At 34.9% G+C, this 24,994-nt stretch overlaps 2 long non-coding RNA genes across 2 annotated transcripts in view; one reads left to right on the top strand and one right to left on the bottom strand.

Moving 5' to 3' along the window:
* LOC141353270 (uncharacterized) overlaps positions 1 to 24,994 on the top strand; it is a 508,637-nt gene that overhangs the window by 101,614 nt on the left and 382,029 nt on the right. The gene's annotated exons all lie outside the window — the stretch shown is intronic.
* On the bottom strand, positions 11,856 to 13,399 carry LOC141353336 (uncharacterized). Its single transcript, XR_012360391.1, has 3 exons — positions 12,779 to 13,399; positions 12,603 to 12,690; positions 11,856 to 11,989 (listed from the first exon to the last, which is right to left on the bottom strand). It is a non-coding gene; the product is annotated as an uncharacterized lncRNA (long non-coding RNA).

Genomic DNA, 24,994 nt, shown 5'->3' with positions numbered 1-24,994 from the left:
CGCCTTTTTGCTGATCTGAAAAATAATCCAATCCGTGCCTCAAAAACTGTACTGTGATCTGAACCGTGAGTTTTGTGATCCGTCACACACCCCTAGTAAAGTTAGTACACAGTGATAGCCACAAATTTGGAATAATAATTATACTAATAATATACTAATTATACTAATAACTAATAATTTATTTCGGTGTTTCGCTTTCGGTTTTTCGGCCTTGGTTTCCTCTTTTTCGGTTTCAGCCAAGAATTTTCATTTCGGACAGTGCATCCCTAGTTTTAAACATTTATCCTGAAACTTTATAGCACAATATTTTGATTATCCAATAGGACTTGAAAGGTGTGTTGAAAGGTGTATGTAAGTATATTTTTGCAGTTAAAATAGAATTAATTTTAACATTTTTAAAACTTTTCTCCCATGCAATGTGTATATAAATGCTTAAAAAATACATTTATTTATTTATTTTGTCTGCGGTGTAAAAGTGATTTTTATAAACTTAGTGCACCCAACAATTATAAACGCTATATCAGATTGTTTTTTTACATGTATCCTAATACAGAATTTCTATTTTATATTTATGTTTGAGTATTGTTGAGTTTGAATATTGTTGTAATGTTGTTTATGTTTTGTTTCAATTCAATTACCCTATTACTGTACGAAAGACAGACTGTAATTTTAAACGCGTTGTAATGGATTGAAGGTCACCATGATGGGAGAAATAGAGAGGGTCAGACATAATTTTCAACTTTAATTTAAGTTTAGTTTGCTAATTTCATTTCATATAATTTGTCTCTTAATTTTAATAATTTTTTTGTTGATAAGTTTTGTGAATATAAATAAATAATAACATTAATAGAAACCCCGTGCAACTTATTGATGTGTTACAAATACAAATGTTGTAGGGGGGTGCTAGAACAATATAAGACTTTCACAAACACATTTTTAAAGGTTTCAAAATATTGTCTGTTATTGTTACCGGCAAAATAATCCAGATATGAATGTTTGCCAATATGCGCTAAAGGTACAGTAAGCTATTATTAGAGTAATAAGTTATTTTCCCCTTTTATGCGCATGCCCAGTGTGTGTTAATGCTCATGTTTCATGTGTTTATGGTCGTGTACAGTGTGGACGAAGATATTTTTTGAAATGCCAGTATAGACGAGGATCATTATCATTTTAAAATGCCTTTTTAAAATGCAGATGCTTTCTAATGTAAACATGGCCTGTATAGCCCTTACTGTAGGTTCAAATTTAGCCATCATTCTGCTCCACAGAAAAAAATTTACCTCGTGTCAATGGACGTTGCAGGCAGAGATCGTGTTAACCAGATATTTGCATTTGTGATTTTACTTTGTTGTATTGATTACTTTGATTATTTTTTATTTGCACTTTTCGGCCAAGGTTTAAACATGATAAACAAGTCTTCAATCAGTGGATTATAAAATTATGTGATTATAAACAGGGTTGCAAGATACGCGAAACAAAACCAGCCTGATGGACATTCAAAATTAGTACAAATAGGTTAAAATGAGTATTACATGTTGGATGTTTCTATCAATTAATTTTAGTAGTTGAAGGCAAATATAAAGTATTAAAGCATACAAGTCTTCATAGTCGGGGTACCTTTTAAGTAGGAATGTCCCGATCCGATCACGTGGTTTCAGACTCGATCGGAATTGCACGTTAACTTCCGATCAGGACTCGGATACATATGCAGGGTTTAAATTGGGCCAGGGCCGTCCGGGGCTAACATTCAGAAGGTCTCGCTCTGCTTCGTGCCAGTGTACGCGCTCCGCTGGTGCGTGTGAACTGACGCGAGAATAATGACATTTTTTCATTCATAGGCTTCAAATACTCGTGCATGCGGTGCATCCACGACAAAACTGGGTTCCCTTTCAATACGGTTCACTTCACATTGCGTCAGTTAGCTGACGCTATGGGGGAAACTCCTGTTTACTCCGTGACTGAAGCCTATTGGTTAACGTCTGTACAAAGTACAGACCAATGACGTTTGAACCCGCGCGCGGGACGCACATTATATGCCGCATATTATAGTCAGATCGGCCGTTCGTGAGCTTCGCAGATCACTCACTACGTATGTCTGTTGCTTACAGTGGTTATTTAGATGGATCGTTGAAACCATCGCACTGGTTCACGCCCCTCTATGATCTATGTCCTATATAGAGCCCACTCTGTGCGAGTTGGCTGCTTCTTGGACTTGGTCTACAGGGGTATCTATATTTGATATCTGCTACACGGCCGGCTGGTCTTCGCCGTCTACGTTGTCAGATTGTACAGCTTAGACGTCCCTGCCCTACGAGCGCAGGTTCTCTCGGCTCAATCATGCACGAGAAACTTCATGCGTTTTATGTGTACACCACGGTGCGCTCAGCGAGCTCACCAACGTGACTCTGAATTTACTTATCTCGCACATCCGCGGCACGCTCGGTATCTCGCCGTCTTGTGCTATGTTATGTGCCCCCGGTGCGTTTAAAACCCCACCATATGCGCATCAACATTTTATATGGTGCTTACACTTTGCTTTAAAGCTGTGAATATGCCGGGTATAGGGCCACACGCAGTAAGGCACTTCAGTATGTTGTGTATGCACGGCGTGATGGGATTACGTCACGCAATGCGAAGTGAACCGTATTGAAAGGGAACGCTTGGGTTACTCACGTAACCCCGGTTCTCTGAAATAACGGGAACAAAGCATTGCGTCACTTGCCGTGCTACAAACGTCTACGCAGCAAGTGTTATTCGGCTGCGCGCTTCAGTCGAATCATAATGGGCTCTTGACGCTTGACCCGCGCTTATATAAGGACGTGTGCATCCCGCGCGCGGGTTCAAACGTCATTGGTCTGTACTTTGTACAGACGTTAACCAATAGGCTTCAGTCACGGAGTAAACAGGAGTTTCCCCCATAGCGTCAGCTAACTGACGCAATGCTTTGTTCCCGTTATTTCAGGGAACCAGGGTTACCGCTCATTTAAACGACGCATCGATAGTTTTTGTCACTATGTGCTCAGTTAATCTACATCAGTACGCAGCTCCGTGTCTCACTCAGAACCTCAAGAACGCGCATTCGCGCAGGAGGATTACATTATACATTGTAGAGATGATAGATAGAGAGAGAGAGAGGTAAGAATGGTGCACACGTCGAAAAAACTTAATAGAAGTCTAGAAACAAAGTATTAAAGTATGTATAGCCGTGTCAATCATCTTATTACAATATGTTAACTAGATAACTGGATACAACTTACTGTATAGTTTAATAAAATAATGTATTTTGATTATACAAATCAATTACGACCTAACTATACTGATTGTTTAACTAACAGCTGACCAGATTAGGGAATCTCTATGGCTAATTTATAAGATATATTGCTGAAACAGTAGGCCTATGTTGTTTTTCTTGTTAATTGAGTCTTTTTGGGTAGTCTATCTTATGCCTAGAATTAGTCAAGGAGGTTGATTCTTATAACTTTCTTCAAAGTTTGATCAATTGTGCATAATGACATGTGCAACAAATGCATATAGGGTGTCAGACTCATAGATTTGCATAATTTAAAGTTCAGGTTTTAAAGTTTGGGTCAACCTGTGGCACAGTTTTAAAGCTGAAAGTTATCAAATTCTATCAGAGATCCAAAATGTCATTGAAACACACCAGTGGCTTTCCTCCCTCCTAACAGAGCATCCCCACAAAACAAACCCCAATTTAACCCCTGAACATATACTATATTCTCATTATTCTCATTATCTATAGTTATGTGCTGGCACAGAGTTAGACCCTTTTGACTCAGAAACAGCAACGTGTGCGGCATGACATAAGGAGCAACCTGGATCTGTTTTTTTCGCTCTTCTTTATTCTTTTTTTATGTATTATAGAAGTATTGGATCGGGACTCGGTATCAGCAGATACTCAAAATCAAATGACTTGTACTCGGACTCGAGGGCAAAAAAAAACCTGATCGGGACATCCCTACTTTTAAGGACAGTCCTAAATTAAGACATTTGTTTGACTTATCTCAACTGAAAATAACGTGCACATACAGATCTTAAAATATGCCAGTGCCATTAATTTGTCTCAAGATAAACACCAGTAGCATCTTTTTCTAAGGCATGTTTATAAAAGATGTTTTAACAATTTAATTTAACTAAGGCCTAGTCCTGGCTTTAGCTTATTGTCTGTAGAGTGTTCATTTAACAATGAATGGGGGTTTTGCTGTGTACATACACATATCGGTGTGTTATATAAATAATGTACATCCATGCATTTTTTTTATCCAAAAATTAAAGTTTGTTGCCTCTAATTCAGTGTTTTTGAATGTCCTGCTATCAACTTTCTGGAAGTATCTGAAGTCAACATGAATCACGAGGCGCTCAAGCATTTTGAACTCCTGCTGTCGTAACTCTCTCCTTTAAGAGCCGAGTTAAAAAAAAAAGTTAAACTTTTTTAGCCTAAACTGTCAAATGTGACCACTTAACTAACCAATAAACCTCAGTCTTACTAAGTCTTCTTTGTGTGTTTGCAGTGATGTTTTTTAACATGTATAAAATACTGATAAAACTATAAAACTGCACACTTACCTTTATAATGAGAGTCAAACAGGGCAGCAAAAAGGTCCCCGATTCGAGCTCCGGCTAAGTCAGGTGGCCTTTCTGTGTGTGGTTTGCATGTTCAGCGTGGGTTTACTCCAGGTATGCCGGTCTCTTCCTACAGGTAAAAACATGTACACAGCAAAATCCCCAGAGTTAAATCAAATCTGCTGGTCGTACATATTGTCCCAATCTTACAGAGAGTTAAAAGTAACTCTGAAATTGAGTTAAAAGCTGCAATCAGTCATTTTATCCCCTCTATCACCATCTCTGTTTGAAACCTAAAATTGCATTTACATCTTACAGTACTTGTAGAGTTATTTTCTTAACTTAGGTTTAGATGTTTGCTGTTTCATTTAAACTCACCATTATTGTACTCAGTGGTTGTTTTAGTAAGACTAGACTCTTAGTTGTTAGTTTTTTCCAACTGCTATAATTTTGTGTGTTTAAAACATGTTATGTTATAGCAAAGAAAAAACAATACTGCAACTCCATAGTAATGTTTAGTACATAAATTCTTAACATTGTCAGCATCTAGAAAACTTATGTGCAGGTGTAGTGTTTACACACTTATCAGAAGTATCCTTTTCCATTAATTATGTGAGACTGTAGTATATATCCAGCACTCTCATGGCAGTTTGTCATTCTGAACAATTTTGAGGGACTTCAAAATTACCCGCACTACAATGTAGACACACAAACATCAAGAATCAGAGTATGAATCTCAACAAGGGTGACAAAGAAAATGGTAAAAATGTTCATTATTTATTCCTGCCACAGTGCATTCTGGGAGTTTTGGATAAGATTTGTAATTTGTTGATACCCAGCATGAATTGCAGCATGAAGCTTTTCATTTTATTTTCACCATCATTGTGATTTATACTCTGATACTTCTGTGTGCAAACACTACACCTGCACATAAGTTTTCTAGATGCTGATGATGGTTAGACTTTATGTACTAACACCACTATGGAATTGTGCTGTTGTATTTTCTTTGCTATAACAAAACATGTTTTAAACAAACATAGTTATAGCAGTTGGAAAAATTAGCAACCAAGAGTCAAGTCCTACTAAAACAACCACTGATCACAATAATGGTGACTTTAAATGAAACAGCCAACATCTAAACCTAAGTTAAGAAAAAAATTCTACAAGTTAGATGTAAAATGCAATTTAGGTTTCAAACACAGATGGTGATAGAGAGGATAAAGTTACAGATTGCAGCTTTTAACTCTGCTTCAGGGTTACTTTTTAACTCTCTGTAAGATTGGGACAATATGTACAACCAGCAGAGTTGATTAAACTCTGGGGATTTTGCTGTGTAGGTTAGATGAATTGGAAATGCCAAATTGCATCTGTCTTCATCACATGACTGTATATAACACATTTTTTACTTATTACAGTTTTTCTCAGTCTCTTTGGAGCATTTCTCAGATTAGAAATTAATTTTGAAAACATTTTGTTCAACCTCTACATCATCAAGTCAGTTGTGCACAACATAAAAGCAATTTCTCAATGTTTTGGACAAATTGCAAATGCTTTAATACAATTTCGCCATTAAAAATGGTAAAAAGGTGAATTCATCACACTTTACATCAGAAAATACTGACACTTATAATTGTGTAGGTTCACTTGGTATATTGACAATATTTGACTAAACATTTTGACTGTCTTGTTGACTGTCTTGCGGATTTGCTATTTTGATGGCACTAACATGTTCACTAGAGGTCGACCGATTTATCGGCCCGCCGATTAATTGGCAGATTTTTGGCATATTTTAAAAAATCGGCTTTGGCCGATTTAGCTGCAAAATTAGGCCGATTAATATGCAGGCGCATCTGCGGGCACCTAAGCGCTGTTGTAGAACTCGTGACGCTGCCTCTTGCTGCAAGCTACGGAGCCCCTCTGGTCACCCCCTGGATAAAAGAAAACAATCCGTGATCACGGTTTTGTAATTCGTCCCCTCAGTTTATAAACCGTACTCACGGATTATTAAACTGTTCCCTCAGTTTTACAAACCGTGCGCTCGGATTAATAACCCGTACGCACGAGTTAACAATCCGTGCTCTTAGATTTGTAATCCGTACCCTCAGTTTTTGCAATCCGTACCCACGAATTTATAAACCGTGCGCACGCTTTTGCAATCTGTTCTCACAGTTTTGCTAACTGGATTTGTAGCCCCTCCCTCATTTTAGAAATCGCTATTCATTCTTATTCATTCTTTCCAAGTTTGCTATTAATGTTTGATATTTTCGGAAATTAATAAAGTTTAAACCGTGTTAAGCTGTTTTATACGTTCCTAACTGGAAACGTGCTTTAATATTTACGAAATATTTTAATCGGATGCTAGTAAACAGATATCTTTGGTTAAAATTAACATATGTTATTTAGATTTATTCATCAAATAAAATAAATATTTAACTAACAAATGATTTCTACATATCCTTAATATTTTAATCAATATATTTGAGAATGCCACACTTAGGCTTGCTATATATTTTCGTTTTTAATTGCTCATTTCAAATTCATATTTTATGTATTTAACATCAGCTTATTAGGTAAGATAAAAAAATTATTAAGAGCTGCACAATTATATACATATAAGTTTTATATACATTTAATTCTTAATTATTGTAAATCAATATTATTATATCTGATTATCAATATATTTGAGAATTTCACACTTAAATATTTACACGTTTTAAAACTTATAATAATAATTGCTCATTTAAAATTCATATTTTATGTATTTAACATCAACATAACATCGACAATCAAACATTTTTACATTGTAGCCTATTATTTGAGTAAATATAGGCAAACAAAGTAGATCACGTGTTAATTTAAAAATCAACAAAGCAAACGGGTTTTATTCAGCAGCAGATGAAATTGCGTCTTTTGCAGACAATAAACATCTCCGAATCTCCTCAAAAATCCTGGTAAGTGTGGAGTATGAGTAATTACATTTACAATATAGGTGCAGGATTCTGCTGATCCACCTGTCTAGAATTAAGAAGTGATTCTGCAACCTCTCAGAGTTTATTCAGCTCATTGTATTTGTAACATGTACTGTTTGGCATTTTTGGAGTTTCATGATGACTGTAGAGTAATGTCATGTGTAAATAAATGTTCAATAAAATAATTGTGTACAATTGCTTTGTTCATCGTTCATAAAGGATGGTATGAAATAAATTCACTTTACATTAAGTAAATTCAACTCATTTTTTATTTAAATAAAATTCATAAAAAACAGCTACATCTACTTAACATTTGCAATTACTTATTTTTACTCAATTTTATTTTTAATAGGAAATCAATTTAATTATTGTTAATACCAGATTTAAAGCTTTCAAATTTACTCAGTATTTGTAAGTATAAAATGTTTTACCAAAACTTGAATAAATCATAGTAAATGTTTTACAGAGTGTGGCTCATATACCCGCTCATTGTGCATTAAAAATATGACCAGAAATTGATTCTTTTACACACATTTCAAAGAGCACAGCTATTTTAACACTTTGGTGACCTAAATAAATACGTACAATACAAATAGTCACGCGATTATTCTAGCAGTATTTGCACAGAAAGCTGTTACCCAGTTAATATAACAGTATAACTTCAAGTATTCAGATAAAAAAACTTTACGCAAGGACAAAGACAATATTTAATTAACAAAGTACAAATTTTAAGTTTAAATATTAATAAACTCCAAACTTATCTGGATTTTTTAAAGAGTTTCTCAGATGTTTGTCATTCCAGAAGTTTCCTTTGATGATTATTTTCTCATTGATCCTTAAATTAACATGTGATCTACTTAATTTCTAACTACTTTTTTGCTTACATTAGCTCAGATAATAAACATAATGTAAAAATGTTTCACCAAAAAATTAAGTAAATCATAATAAAAGTTTGGCATGAAGTTGATGTTAAATGCAAATAATATTGATTTACAATAATTAAGAATTATAGGTATATAAAACTTATATGTTTATAATTGTGCAGCTCTTAATAATCTTTTAATCTTACCTAATAAGTTGATGTTAAATACATAAAATATGAATTTGAAATGAGCAATCAAAAACGAAAATATCTAGCAAGCCTAAGTATATTGATTAAAATATATAGGATATGTAGAAATCATTTGTCAGTTAAATACTTATTTTATTTGATGAATAAATACAAATAACATGTTAATTTTACACAAACATATCTGTTTACTGTAGCATCCGATTAAAATATTTCGTAAATATTAAAGCACGTTTCCAGTTAGGAACGTATAAAACAGCTTAACACGGTTTAAACTTTATTAATTTCCGAAAATATCAAACATTAATAGGAAACTTGGAAAGAATGAATAAGAATGAATAGCGACTTCCAAAATGAGGGAGGGGCTACAAATCCAGTTAGCAAAACTGTGAGAACAGATTGCAAAAGCGCGCGCACGGTCCACAAATTCGTGGGTACGGATTGCAAAAACCGAGGGCACGGCCCACAAATCCAAGAGCACGGATTGTCAACTCGTGCGCACGGCCCATCAATCCGAGCGCACGGCCTGTAAAACCGAGGGAACAGTTTAATAATCCGTGAGTACGGTTTATAAACTGAGGGGACGAATTACAAAACCGTGATCACGGATTGTTTTCTTTTATCCAGGGGGTGACCAGAGGGGCTCCGTAGCAAGCAGATCACTCCTGTGTGTGTGCAGCCGTGCCTTGTTCACAAACAGCTTTAGTAAATGATTGCGGGATCGCGCGAATTAAGCAGCCAGTACAACAGCGCGACGGGCTTATGTCTCGCGGTGCACTGTCCGTGCAAAGATTAAGGGAGATAGGACCAACTGCAGACGCGCAGAACCATACGTCATGACAGTCTGAGACTGACAGCCCCATCCTGACAGTCTGAGGCCGGAAGTGGTGGAGTTGTAATCTCGGATATGGACGGAGAATTATTAAACGTTAAAATCTATTAAAATGTTTTTTCATTCAAATCAAATGCTCAAACTTTATTTTTTAAGATTTGTGTTACATTTATTTTTATTCATTTATGACACATAAAAAAATTTATAATAAACTATACATTTAACTAAAAAAGAAAAAATTATTTTACACAAATACATAAACAGACATAACTTACATACATACGTGTGTGTATATATAAAATATAATTCATCTCAAATGTCAAAAAGTGCCTCAGTCATTCTGAAATCGCCCGATATATTTATAAATAATATACAGTTGCATCTCAAATATCATAAATATATATTTTTGAATTAAATCTTTTTAATACATTTCTTAAAACAAGCACAACACGCACTCTGATCTTACCGTACTTTGATGTTGAGTGAATCGCTCTGTGCAAGCCCTGCATTTTTTTTATCGACGTGGGTCTTGATCACAGTCCATGCTTTTGATATAATGGGTATGATTTTCTAACAAAGTTAGCGTCCGGACGGAGCATAAAAGACAGAAAACCCGCATGTGCATAATCATATCACCGTATTATTTACAACGACACAGAAGTAGCGGAATGCCTTATAAGGCCCACTTCCGGCCTCAGACTGTCAGGCTGGGTCTGTCAGTCTCAGACTGTCATGACGTCTGTTTCTGTGCTTCTGCAGTTGGTTAGTATAGGATTAACGTGCTCATTTCATTTGATTAATGAGTGATGATGATCTTTGTTTGCGTGATAGAGAGAGTAGAGCCGCGCGCTGTCTCCCTGCTTTTATTACTCAAAACAAAACTGACCCAGACTGGCCCCACTACATAGGATCTCAAATTCAACCCCATAATGATTAAGTAGAAAAGTATAAGAGCTGACACGTGACATTACAATAAATGCAAGCACTGTAGAAGGCTTTGCAGGTTTTAAAAATCTGCTAATTGTCTTAGCCAGTGTGCACAATGTGTAAACTAACCATTCTGACCACCTTATGATAACACTGAGACCTGATAAATGTTACAATGTAGTCGCAGCCACGATTCATGCTATTAGAGTGTCTGCAGAATATTTTGATCAGATTTTTTTCTAAACACCTTTTACCAATTCCAAACCACAGCAATTTTAATAACTACCATTCATTTTTCTATATATATTTTCCTTTCATCCTATTTTTGTGACCCTGCTTTCCCAATCAGGATTTCTAGTCTAATTATCACACCTCAATTTTGCAATTTCCATAGCATGATGCCTTTTCTATGGACATAAAATAATGAATTTTCCAATGTGTGTTAAACCTTTCTTGGCCCATTTTACCTGTAAAAGAAAATGTGCCTAATAATTCTGCACACCTGAAAATAAGGTGTTTTTTTCTCCAACCATCCTTAACAATAATATATTACTTATAAATGCTTATTTACAAAATGAATGTTAATTAAAATGAATTTGGTTTGGAATTAGTAAAAGTTTGATAAAAACTGTGAACAAAAGTTCGACGTACCAACCTAATAATTCTGCCCACACTGTATTTTATTGCACTGTTATCACCATGATTTTGAAAACAGTTGAAAACTTGTGTTGTTGAATGACTTTTATCAATGGGATATCTAAAGCAGTTCTGCTTACCGAGGTCCACTCACTTCTCCCTCGTCTCTTATTTTGACAGACGCACACCGACGCTGCATGCTCCATAAAAAATGCCGGAAAAGTTTTTAAGATGTGATTGGGCTAGCCACATGTCAAATAAAAAAAAAAATCTTATGCTATTTTTTAAAAAAATGCAGTACATCGCCACCAGTCATAATTTGTTTAAATACTTTGAGTTAAATAGTGACATTTTTACATTTAAAATATCTGCTGATGATGAGAAAATTTTGATTATGTACATATTGAAAATCGGCCAAACATATCGGCCATCGGCTGCCCTGATTTCTAAATATCGGCATCGGCCAGAGAAAAAGCCATATCGGTCGACCTCTAATGTTCACTGACGTAAAAATTTACTTTTAAGAGATGACCTACAGTACAGGACAGCTTTTGCAGGACATCCATAATGTTGTGCAGTACAGATTGTTCTGAGAAATGCACGCATACATTTTAAGCTCCAAAGCAACTGAGAAAAACTGTAATTAATGCACCATGAACTAACATGAATAACTGTATTGACATTAACTAACATTAACAAGAATTAATACATGCTGAAAAACTATATTGTTGATTGTTTCTTCATGTTAGTTAATGGATTTATTAATGTTAATGTTAAAGTGTTACCAAATATTCGATAAAAACTTTACTTTGACATTAAAGCGTGTGAATTACAATGTTTTTCTTTGAAATGTAATAATTTTTACTAACCTTTTACAATAAAAGAGAAGAGTTGAGAGAGTTCAGAGTTTGGTGCTGCTCTTTGTTGACTGATGATGCGTCACGGTTGCCACGACAACTCAGCTCTCATCTAGAACTTAATGCAGAAACACTCAACATCAATATACAATATAAAAATACAACATAATTTACTATATCACTGGTTTTACTGTCAATAGGATAAAGTCTCTCTTTTTAAATGGTTTTAAACATTTTTCCTGAAACTTAATGACACACTATTTTGATTATCCAATAGGACTTGAAAGGTGTGTCCCAAATCGCACACTTATGCACTATGCTAAGCCATTTTCTAGTATAATAGTGTAAGTTTTCACCATAAAAATACCCAAAAATAAAGTGTACTTTAAGTATCTGGATGTTGCACTGCAAGAGTGCAACGCTGGAAATTAATACAATCAACAGTCGCGGCTTCCCATATGGCAAAAAAATAAATTTCTCTGGCCAAAAATATGTTTTAAATACATGCTAAATACATTTTGTAAAAAGCAAAGCTTTATTTAATATTCTATCTATTTGAAAAAATATTTAGTTTAAATTTTCATAAAATGTATTTCAGGGGCAGTTTTACAACCTATACAGCAAAAAAAAAAAAAAAAAATCCTGGCCAAAATATAAATGTTTTATAAAATGTACAAGTATGTTTAAAATATAAAATTTTAAGTATATTTTAGCAGTTAAAATATAATTACTTTTAACATTTTCAAAACTTTACTGTCCACGAGTGCACATCTCAGCATTCAACGTCAGATTTTGAAGGTCTTCACATCGGGACTGTGACTATAAACATTAATATACAAGTACAAATATTTTTTTGCAAGTTCTCACATAAAAATTTACAAGCTGTCAAGTTTTGCAACTAATTTACCTTCATAGTAACGTAAGTCACATCTACTGGTATGTTAACATCAGGCACCCAGCACCAGGGCTTTGAAGCAGAATTTTTTCCCAATTGGTTCGTTCCGAACAGAAACAGTATTTTAACGTTTCCGGTTTTCGGTTCAACCCTAAAGTTGACATTCCTGAACCGGTTAGAACAAAAAAAATAAAGTTACCGAACCGGTTAATAACGTTCCATGTCAGCTGTGGGACTAAATAAGTAGGCTGATCATTAGGACATTTAATTTAAATTATTAGTCTACATAATTTTCCTTAGTCTCTATCTTGTCATCAGACATTAAAAAGTGCTACATTATGTAAGCGGCATAACTGTAATTCTCACATGCCTACATTTGTTGAGTGCACATAAACATGCGCACACACACAGACGGAGGACAAATGCCAAATGTCGCTTTGGGAAGAAGATGCAGCATAAACAGTCGCTCCACATAAAGTGAAAATTATGTTGTTTTTCAGTGCTTTATTCGCCAGATGTATTTTAATGGACTACAGTATGAGACACAGTAGTGCAACTCTCTCTCAAGTTGATACATCAAGAGATCTGATCTTTGAAGGACATAGGCAAATCATCGACTTTCACCCCATTTAAATTTGTATATTAATCAGCAAATCGCATGCGAGCCGAACCGTGGGTTGTGATATGTACGGAATTGATCCGTTACACCACTAATTGGTATTAAAACAAACATCTTGAGATACTTGGGAGCCTAAAATATTTACCTCTTATGATTGAGCATTAGGGACTTGGGCTTGAGTATGCTACTTTAGTGTTTCCCACAGGATTTTTAGAGACTGTGGTGGTGATGACGTCATACGCCGATTAGCATATATGTGGCATCATTGCGTCGTGTTTTACTCTTTGATCTGTCCCATTATGTTGCATTTAACACAACTGGATGCTATTTTTACATATTATTTGTTCTGCTGTCTATAAAATAGTGACTTAACACATCCTAGCAACGACCCACGACCCAGTAACTAATTGTTTAATCAAATCAGCTCTTTCTTTAACTGCTGCTAAAAACGCGCCCTCATCTGACAAAATCATCATACATTTACATTGAGGCTGTACTGATGTTGCTCTTCTCACCGGTGTTGTTGCGTTTTGAACGCTTTTTTATATTAAATACGAGTGGTAGTTTTAATATATGCAAATTCAGAAATATGAGAGAATACACGGTTGCTGTTACTACAGAACACGTGCATATGCATCATAGGTAGGAAGAGAGCTTGGACACAGACTCACACCAGAACGGGTATGTGTGGTAATGCTAACCTTTTGTTAAAGCTGTAGTCTACGATGTTGAAAATCGGCCGAGAAAGCCTGAGACGATTAGTAAGTTTTAAAAAAACTCATCCCGCCCCTCTGTGCTACCTGATCCCTCCCACCGGGAAACGACCTGGACAACGTCACTCAGTCAAGCTGTGATCACCGGTAGTAAACATCGGAACAGAGATTTACCGAGCAGTAAACACATAAAGCCTTGAAGGAATGAACACTTACAATTATGAATGATTGACGTTATTTACTTTCACAACAACGTTTGGCATACGTTTCCCCTCCTGAGCCTCGTTTCCACTGGTGCTACCAAGCGCACATTGATTGCACAATAATTATTAGTTAGTATTGCTAAGGTTTTGAGTAATTGTTATAGCAGCACACAGTGCATCTTGTTCAAATTCTGATCAGCTCGAACAGAAACCCTCTAACGTTAGGCCTATTGAAGTATATTGAAGCACTTCAAGAAATGACTTTGTAAATATAATTACTTTGACCCGTGATACGCAATGCTAAACGGGTAACATTCCAATGCCGACCGGCAGCATGAGCATGTCAGACTGATAAAAAGATATTTATGTAACACCTCACACAATAAAAGTATAAATAAATGCGTACCTGTTCAACAAAAAGTCCGCCGTGTCGGCGTCGGTTTTCGGCCCCAAATCTCCCTGAAGCGTCCTCCAACGGTCAATGGCGGACCCTATATTGATTCTGCTTAGAGTCCGGCGTTTTTCACACTTTTTTTACCTCTGCTCTTTCCTCTACAGACTTCCTTTTTCTTCCAACCTTTACTGTAGGGACAATAAGCTTGCTGCTGTCGGTTAGTTTTTTTCCATTAGTGAGATGTTGCTGCTTCGCTAGCTAACATACACTGACACAAATTTCATGTCGCAGGCAGGAGAGGAGCGGGGTGGTGTGCGATGGGGTGGAGACGCGAGCGCGAGGTGGATTTTCAAGTGTACGGGGCTTTGATGAGAGCAGTTAACCAATGTAAGCTGTCCGGCCGGACTGTTTACATTGGTCAACTTATCTGCCGCCGTACACCCAATAGACTGAATGGATTTTTTTTAATGATTTTTTCTCTTCATATTGTTAGGATTTTACTGTAGAACCATAACCAGCATCTAAACGAGTTTATTAATAATGAACAATCTTTGAAATCGTAGCTTTAAGTCACTCATGATGAACTCGATCAGCCGTCTTCTCTGTCAGTAACATCCGTGACTGTTGACGTTTACGCGAAAAATAAAGTACTAGGAGGAGCGGAGTTAAAATACCTTTCACTGTTATGTGAGAGAGGCGCGCTGCATGCAACAGAGGAGGGGCTGCTGAGGCGCTGAACACAAAGAGAGAGAACACTGTACTTGTATGAGTATGAGTCAGTACTGTATGAGTCAGAAATGACCGGAAGTGAACTTCTACAAGTCATTACACAGAAATCTTGTCAAATAACGGAAAAAATAACGTTATTAACCGTTACCATTATTTTCAATAAACTTTTCTGTTCCAGAACATATATTTTTTGCAAGTTTCTGGTTTTCGTTCCGTGAACCGGTTCAAAGCCTTGCCCAGCACTGGCTCTGTTGGTACTATTATCCACGCAACAACTCCTTGGCATTTTGACTTACAGACACCGCTACTAGCGTACAACACAAGGCACGGCTCTTCTTTCTGCCTCTCTTGCGCGGGCAAACAGTTATAACGTCGCCGAGCAACCCATCTATAAGTATAAGTATTTTGCAGTTGAAAACATAATTTATTTTAAGATATTCAAAACTTGTCTCACATGCAATATAAATATAAATGCTTTAAAAATAAATTTATTTTGAAATTAATCTTCAAAATATACAATATATACTGTAAGAAAAACTGTTATAGAAAAACTGTATTTCATGCACCATGAACTAACATGAATTACTGTATTGACATTAACTAACATTAACAAGAATACATGCTGAAAAACTAAATTGTTGATTGTTTGTTCATGTTAGTTAATGGATTTACTAATTTTAATGTTAAAGTGTTACCAAATATTCGATAAAAACTTTACTTTGACATTAAAGCGTGTGAATTACAATGTTTTTTCTTTGAAATGTAATAATTTTTACCAACCTTTTACAAAAAAAGAGAAGAGTTGAGAGAGTTGAGAGTTTGGGGCTGCTCTTTGTTGACTGATGATGCGTCACGGTTGTCATGGCAACTCAGCTCTCATCTAGAACTTAAAGCAGAAACACTCAACATCAATATACAATATAAAAATACAACATAATTCACTATATCACTGGTTTCATTGTCAATAGGATGAAGTCTCTTTTTTTTTTACATTTTTCCTGAAACTTTAACTTTTCTAGTATAATAGTGTAAGTAGTGATCACACTAAAAATACCCCAAAATAAAGTGTACTTTAAGTATCTGGATGATGCACTCCAAGAGTGCAACGCTGGAAATTAATACAATCAACAGTCACGGCTTCCCATATGGCAAAAAAATGTATTTCTCTGGCCAAAAATATGTTTTAAATACATGCTAAATACATTTTGTAAAAAGCAAAGCGTAATTTAATTTTTTTTTTAATATTTAGTTTAAACCTTCATATATTTACATATTCTCGGCAAAATAGAAATGTTTTATAAAATGTGTAAGTATGTTTAAAATATACAATTATAAGTATATTTTTGCAGGTAAATTATAATTAATTTTAACATTTTAAAACTTTTCTCCCATGCAATATAAATATAAATGCTTTAAAATAAATGTATTTTTAAATTACATTTTAAAATATACAAAATGGTGACAAATATATTTTTGTAAATATATTCCAAAATATATTTCAGCAAAGTGTTGCCAAATTTATATATAAACATTTTTTTTTTTTATTTGTTTATTTTGATAGGGACAATGCTCATTGATCAACAGACAATATTACTTGCTGTAAACAAGCCAGAGTTAGCTACAAGTGCTAGTTTCCATCTGTTGTCCCTAGCCAGATCTTAACAGGCACCCTAAAATACAAAAGCGATAAAAATACAGTACAAATATAATAAATACAATAGTAATGTAATAGATCCACCAGCACTCAACAGATAGTATTGCTTACCTCACATAACCCTCCACACAATTAGTTCCAATACAATTCCAATATAAGTAAGTAAAGTCTAAATACACACACATTAAAAAAAAAAATATATATATATATATATATATATATATACACATATATATATACATACATACACACACATATACATACATATATACATACACACATATATATATATATATATATATATATATACATATACATACAGTCACAGACTTAGTTACTAGGTATATGATTACAATTGTAATTGTCATGAAACCAGGATTTCAAATGATTTTTAAAAGTGGAGAGACTGTTACACTCCCTTAATTTATTAGGCAGACTATTCCAAAAACTTGTGGCTCTGACAGAAAAGGCTGTGTTTCCAAAACTACTTTTTCTAAATTGAACTAAACAGTCCCCTCTAATGGTTGCTCTAGTTATTCTATTAACTAGGGGTGTAACGGTACGCAAAAATCACGGTTCGGTGCGAACCTCGGTTTTGAAGCCACGGTTCGATTCATTTTCGGTACAGTAAGGGAGAAATGCAAACATTAAACTGCAGGTTGTTTATTACTTTAAACTTTTTTTTACAATTTGTTTACACTTTTTTAAACACTTTATTAAAGTATAACAGATAAAATATATATAAAATGAAAAAATAATAAATAAAATACTACTGCAAAGTTCTTTTTTACATTATTTTATAACAGAAGGTAACTCTTATCTTAACCTTCTCTTAAACTTTTTCTACTAAAACCTTGAACTAACAAATTCAATTCCTGAATACATTTATGAACTATTAGCCTACATTTTTGCCACTAAAAATTTTCTGTTTTGATTTATTTTGGACTGTTTAACTCACAGAATTGAATTGGCTATGTACCATCTCTGTATAAAAATAATATTACTGCTCTATGTGTAACTGCATAGCAAGCAACATGATGATATACTTATTATACATTCATTTTGAGATTAGTGAGCTGCATACCTAGCCATCTTTGATCTTTTGCACGTTTCTCCTAATCTTTGCTTGTGTCATCAATGTAAGCTGCCTGTGACTTTACTTACGAACCCCTCCGCAGCTGAGTAACAGCTGAGTAACCCCGGGTTACAGCTCTTCTCTGTCCCGACCAGCTGATCGCATTGTGACAATGATATGATTGACGTGATATGCAGATGAAAAATCTGATCACGCATTCCTTATTCTCGCTGTCACAGAAAGCGCGTCTCATGAATGCGTAGCAACGAAAGATGTGCATCCTCTCACGCACTTTTGAAAGAACAAAGCAGCGCGTTGACACGCGTTTAACATGCGCTTTTAGATACGACACGTAAACGTTTACATCAATAATCAAACGGATATACAACTAAGTAAATAAAAATCTTTCTGCGGGCCGAATTATGTTATATGTTTGACAGAAGACTTGCGCTGAACGCGGAGACTTCCGCCACTTAATATGTTCGTGCGGAAACGCACGTATTATGTTCCGCACAGGCGCACACAAAATGCTTTCGGTGCACGTGCGCACCGTGCCGAAAGCCCTGAACCGAAACGGTCCGGTTCGAATACACGAACCGTTACACCCCTACTATTAACTTTATCTTTTTGTTTTATAAACTGGCTCAGTGGTGGTGGAGCAAGCCCATGGATTACCTTAAAAACAAGACAGGCGTCAGCAAAGTTTCTAAAATCTACAAAGCTAAACATATTGTGTTTTTTAATGATATTACAATGATGATAGCTATTACCCTTACGGTCTAACGTCTTTAATGCCTGTTTATAAAGTGACTCCAATGGTTGCAATGTTGTTTTATTAGCTTGCGACCAGCTAGTTAAGCAGTAAGAAAAATGTGGAATAATCATTGTGTGCAGAAAGAGCTTTGCCGCCCTCATCGGTAAATATGGTCTTATATGCTTAAAATTTGCCAAGTTAAACTTAACAATATTTGCAACCTTTTCTATATGCTTTTTAAATGAAAGTTGTGAGTCTAGGATAATTCCCAGATATTTAAAATCAGATACCACTCTAACCATCTCTTGTTTGACAGTTACCTCAGGATCAGGAGACACTGTGATTTGTTTTGTAAAATACATACATACTGTTTTACTTAAATTCAGGTGCAAGTGTGAATTAGATAACCAGATAGATACCTTGCTCATAGCCTCAGTTAGTTTGTGTGCAGCTTGTTGTTTGTTTTTTGCATGTACATAGAGGACTGTGTCATCTGCATACATTTGTAAATGTACAGATGGACAAACAGTGGGCAGGTCATTTATATAAAGAGTAAACAGAAGAGGTCCCAGAATAGATCCTTGAGGAACACCTATTTTACAATTTAGATAAGTAGATTGGGTATTTTTAATACGAGTGCATTGTTTTCTGTCAGTTAAATATGATGTCATCCATTTGATTGCATTCCCTGAAAAATTAAAATAAGAAAGTTTTGATAAAAGGACGTCATGATCGACGGTGTCAAAAGCTTTTTTAAAATCTAAAAATATTGCACCTACCACGCCTCCTTTATCTAAATTCATTTTAATATTCTCAATAAAAAAGCAATTGGCTGTTTCTGTGGAGTGATTACTTCGAAAGCCAAACTGCATTGGGTGTAATGGTGTATCGCCTTTTAATAAGATGAGTAATCAGCTGTTTTGCCACCCATTTCTCCGCTACCTTGGATATTATGGGTAGTATACTGATGGGCCTATAATTCTCCACCAGTGTTTTATCACCGCCCTTAAAAATGGGGGTTACCACAGCTGTTTTCCAGGAACTTGGAAAAGTACCTTGTGTAATAGATAAATTAATTAGGTGTGTAAGAGGTTTAATTAAAAACTGTTTATGAGTTTTAAAAAATACCGAATCAAAACCATAGGCATCTTTAGCTTTTGAACTCCTTAATGAGTTTATGGTATTCTCTACTTCAAGTTCACTAATTTGTTTAATTCTAAAAACAGGTTTGTCAATATCAATAGGAATGCTCACTATATTTCTAGCAATACAATTCTGCGCCAATTCCTCAATTTGAATAAAAAAATTGTATTTGCTATAATATTATCCTCTCTGGTTATAATTCCATTTAATTTCAGCTCAAGGTCCTGTACATAGTGCGGAGTATCTTTCCCAATTAATTTATTAAGATTGTTCCATATTACTTTCCCATCTCCCCTTGCATCATCAATGACTTTTATATAAAAATCTGCTTTGGCTTTCCTTATGTTCCCTACTACTCTATTTCTAAGAGATATATAGCTATACCAATCACATCTGAGTCCTGACTTAAGTGCAATCTTTAGGGAGGAGTCCCTGTCCCTCATCTGTTTCCAAATAGCCTCGTTAAGCCATGGTGGGACATTTTTCCGTCTTGGTCTGTATGTCATTCTTTTGGTATATGAAGATATTATATTATTAATAGTGCTTAAAAACATATTACAGCTGTTCTCCATATCTTCAAAAGCAAAAAGGTCTGTCCAATGTATTTCATTTAAAGCAGATTTAAATTTATCCATATCATTTTTAGGTATATTCAGATGATATTTTTTCCCTGTAATTGTATTCTTAAATCGTTTTTTGGTGAGTTTCCTTCCCAGTATTGTTATATTATGGTCGGATAAACCTGTTAGTAAATTATATGATTTTATTATCCTTTCCGGTCTATTAGTAAACATTAAATCAATTTGCGTCTGAGTAGAGTGAGTGATCCGGGTCATATATATTAACCAACTGAGAAAAACTGTAATTAATGCACCATGAACTAACATGAATAATTGTATTGACATAAACTAACATTAACAAGAATTAATAGATACTGAAAAACTATATTGTTGATTGTTTGTTCATGTTAATTAATGGATTTATTAATGTTAATGTTAAAGTGTTACCAAATATTCAATAAAAACTTTACTTTGACATGAAAGCGTGTAAATTACATGTAATAATTTTTACTAACCTTTTACAATAAAAGAGAAGAGTTGAGAGAGTTGAGAGTTTGGTGCTGCTCTTTGTTGACTGATGATGCGTCACGGTTGTTACGGCAACTCAGCTCTCATCTAGAACTTAATGCAGAAACACTCAACATCAATATACAATATAAAAATACAACATAATTCACTATATCACTGGTTTCATTGTCATAAGGATGAAGTCTCTTTTTTTTTAAATGGTTTTAAATAGGGATGCACCGAATATTCGACCACCGAAAGACTTTTATCCCCGAAACAATACGGCCAAAATTTTGTGATGACGCAAACAGAAACCGCGACCTGAACGTGCTTGTCTGAAGCAACAGTGTGTGGTTGTATTTAACTGCAAAAAGGTGCTAAAGTGAGCAGTTGTCTGTACGCACAGAGGCACATGCGGTTGAATGTGTCCGGTCCATACGTGATCATCACAGTATGCCCTTCAAAGATCAGAACTCTTGGTGTGTAAACTTAAGAGAGAGTCGCGCAAATGTGTCTCATACTGTAGTCCATTAACATACATTTGCCGAATAAAGCAATGATAAACAACGTAATGTTTTTATGCTGCGCTGTTTGGGATTCGCCCTCAGTCTCTGTGTGTGCGCGCGCATTTATGTGCCCTCAATAGTGCACACACGAGTGAGACGCAATCAAGTGAACATAAAATCTTTCTATTGACAGGACACACATAAACAAAATTATCTCCCAGTATTCTTTTTATAATAAAAACATTTGTTTATGTCTTAAGTGTAAGTATAGATTACAGTCAGAAACCAGTCTCTGCTTATTTGGTCTTAAAGAGACAGTACCTCAATAAGTCTGTGTCATTAATGTTAATCAAACAACCCAAGACAAAGAGAAAATCACTTCTGTAGCTCTAAAAATAATAGGTGCGTTCCATTCAACAGGGTCCCTGCGGAGTGTTCACTGCTCCCTACTCCCTGAGCACGGTATATCAGTTGAAGTGGACTTCACGAAAAATAACTGCTCATTTGGAACGGCCTGTAAACGTCATCAAAGAAAGTCAACGACAGGGTCGCGCAGATTGATATAACATAAATTTATATAGGACTACATTCATATTTAAATTTTTATTTACTATCACATTTAAAATATGTATACTATACAATAAAAAAAACATTGAGTACTACGTAATGAAAAACGTATGTTTATTATACACTTTAATTGACTATTGCTGCTATTACTAGACTATTAACAGAATTGAAGCCCTGCTGTAACTGTCATGCAAATATGAAAGTAAACTTTTTTTGGTTAAATATGTGTATATGTGTTTTTAAACGATTGTCATATAATTGCATAGCGGTCTGACCGTTCTGACTGGTGATCACGTGATGCGCGCAATGACAGTTGGGTGATTATCGCTCTCCACTTCCTGTGAAGTGATGTATCGATGTTCCCTGATTCCCTATGCCGTGCGCAGTGCCCTTCGAACTGAACATGTTCGCTCCCTTCGGATTGGAATCTCACTTAAGATGGCAGAATACCCTGTGAAGTCCACTTCGCAGTCCACTTACGGTCGAATGGAACGCAACTTTTATTTATAGTCATTTCGTCAATAAACAGAAAACGTTATCCGAGTTGTTTTTGTCTTAAATTGATATTTCCGCTATTATCCACTAGATGCCAATCTTACCCAACTTAAACACTGACGCATTCACTCAACACAACAGCGTTGTGGTGGATTTAGCGTGACGTGTAAGTTTTGGTGGCTCTGAATCTGATCTCTTACAAAGGTTCTTCACAAAAATTGAATTATCTCGGCTTTTAGCTGAAAATTTGAGAGGTGATAACTGATAAGAGAACAAATGGTAGGATGAAACGTTTTTTTTTGTTGTTGTTGTTGTTGGAAAGCGGATGGACTGTTCTTTAATTTGATATTTTATGTTTATTTAAAGAATATAATTTTTCTGTAAGGCATTAAACTAAAACTGGGTGGCAACTAAAAAAAAAAAAAACGCTGAAGTGGAAAGAGTTCAGCATGCTTCCAAGCATATTTGATCATACAGTTGCACGATATAAATGTTAATGTATATTTTAGATGAATGTTGATTTATAAAAATAAACACCACAGTCTTGAATCATATTTTCATTGTGTCTTTGCTGCATCTGTGTTGGTTGTGAATTGTGCTCTGTTGCAGCCACACTTGATTCTGAGGAACTACTTTGTTTGGCGGAAGAGTAATATTTGTACTAATATAATTACAACTTATTTGTGTTTCATTTTTTGAAACCCTGCTATGCATATGATGTAACCGTTTTATAAAAGCAATAAACCCCGCAAAGCAGTGGGGTTACAGTGCATTTTATTAGAGCTAAGGGGGTTTTAGCTGTTATACAACGCCCCTTAGCTGTTAAAAAATGCACTGGTAACCCACTGCTTCTTGGGGCTTATTGCTTTAATTTATTTTATACAAAGACAGTGTTATGACTGATTTAATTTGATTTCTGTACCTAATGCTAATGTTAGCCCTTATTAATGTGCAACTTTGATCTATTTTATAAATGTTTGCAATATCTTTATTATTATTATTTATTTTTTATCTTTATCTTTATCTATTAGATTTCCCCCACCCCCTTTTTGCTGATCTGAAAAATAATCCAATCCCTGCCTCAAAAATGTGATCTGAACCGTGAGTTTTGTGATCCGTCACACACCCCTAGTAAAGTTAGTACACAGTGATAGCCATAAATGCGTTTGGACTAATAATTGGCATATAATTTATTTCGGTGTTTTGGTTTCGGTTTTTCGGTTTTCGGTTTCGGCCAAGAATTTCCATTTCGGTGCATCCCTAGTTTTAAACATTTTTCCGGAAACTTTACAGCACAATATTTTGATTATCCAATAGGACTTGAAAGGTGTGTCCCAAATCGCACACTTATGCACTATTCTAAGCCATTTTGTAATATAATAGTGTAAGTAGTGATCACACTAAAATATAATTAATTTTAACATTTTTAAAACTTTTCTTCCATGCGATGTGAATATAAATGCATTAAAATACATTTATTTATTTATTTATTTATTTTGTCTGTGGTGTGAAAGTGATTTTTATAAACTTAGTGCACCCAACTATTATAAACGCTATATCAGATTGTTTTTAACATGTATCCTAATACAGAATGTCTGTTTTATATTTATGTTTGAGTATTGTTGGGTTTGAATATTGTTGTAATGTTGTTTATGTTTTATTTTAATTCAATTAGCCTATTACGAAAGACAGACTGTAATTTTAAACACATTGTAATGGATTGAAGGTCAGCATGATGGGAGAATTAGAGAGGGTCAGACATAATTTTCAAGTTTAATTTAAGTTTAATTTAATTTCATATAATTTGTCTCTTAATTTTAATCAATGTTTTGTTGAGAAGTTTTGTGAATAAAAATAAATAAAAACATTAAAAGAAACCCCGTGCAACTTATTGATGTGTTACAAATACAAATGTTGTAGGGGGTGCTAGAACAATATAAGACTTTCACAAACACATTTTTGAAGGTTTTAAAATATTGTCTGGTATTGTTACCGGCAAAATAATCCAGATATGAATGTTTGCCAATATGCGCTAAAGGTACAGTAAGCTATTATTAGAGTAATAAGTTATTTTACCCTTTTATGCGCATGCCCAGTGTGTGTTAATGGTCATGTTTCATGTGTTTATGGTTGTGTATAGTGTGGACGAAGATATTTTTTGAAATGCCAGTATAGACGAGGATCATTATCATTTTAAAATGCCTTTTTAAAACACAGATGCTTTCTAATGTAAACATGGCCTGTATAGCCCTTACTGTGGGTTCAAATTTAGCCATCATTCTGCGCCACAGAAAATTTTTTACCTCGTG

This window comes from Misgurnus anguillicaudatus, chromosome 21, assembly GCF_027580225.2.
Source record: "Misgurnus anguillicaudatus chromosome 21, ASM2758022v2, whole genome shotgun sequence".
Lineage (NCBI taxonomy): Eukaryota > Metazoa > Chordata > Actinopteri > Cypriniformes > Cobitidae > Misgurnus > Misgurnus anguillicaudatus.
The sequence above is the reverse complement of the archived record's forward strand: the minus strand, read 5'-3'. Positions and strand labels throughout refer to the sequence as shown.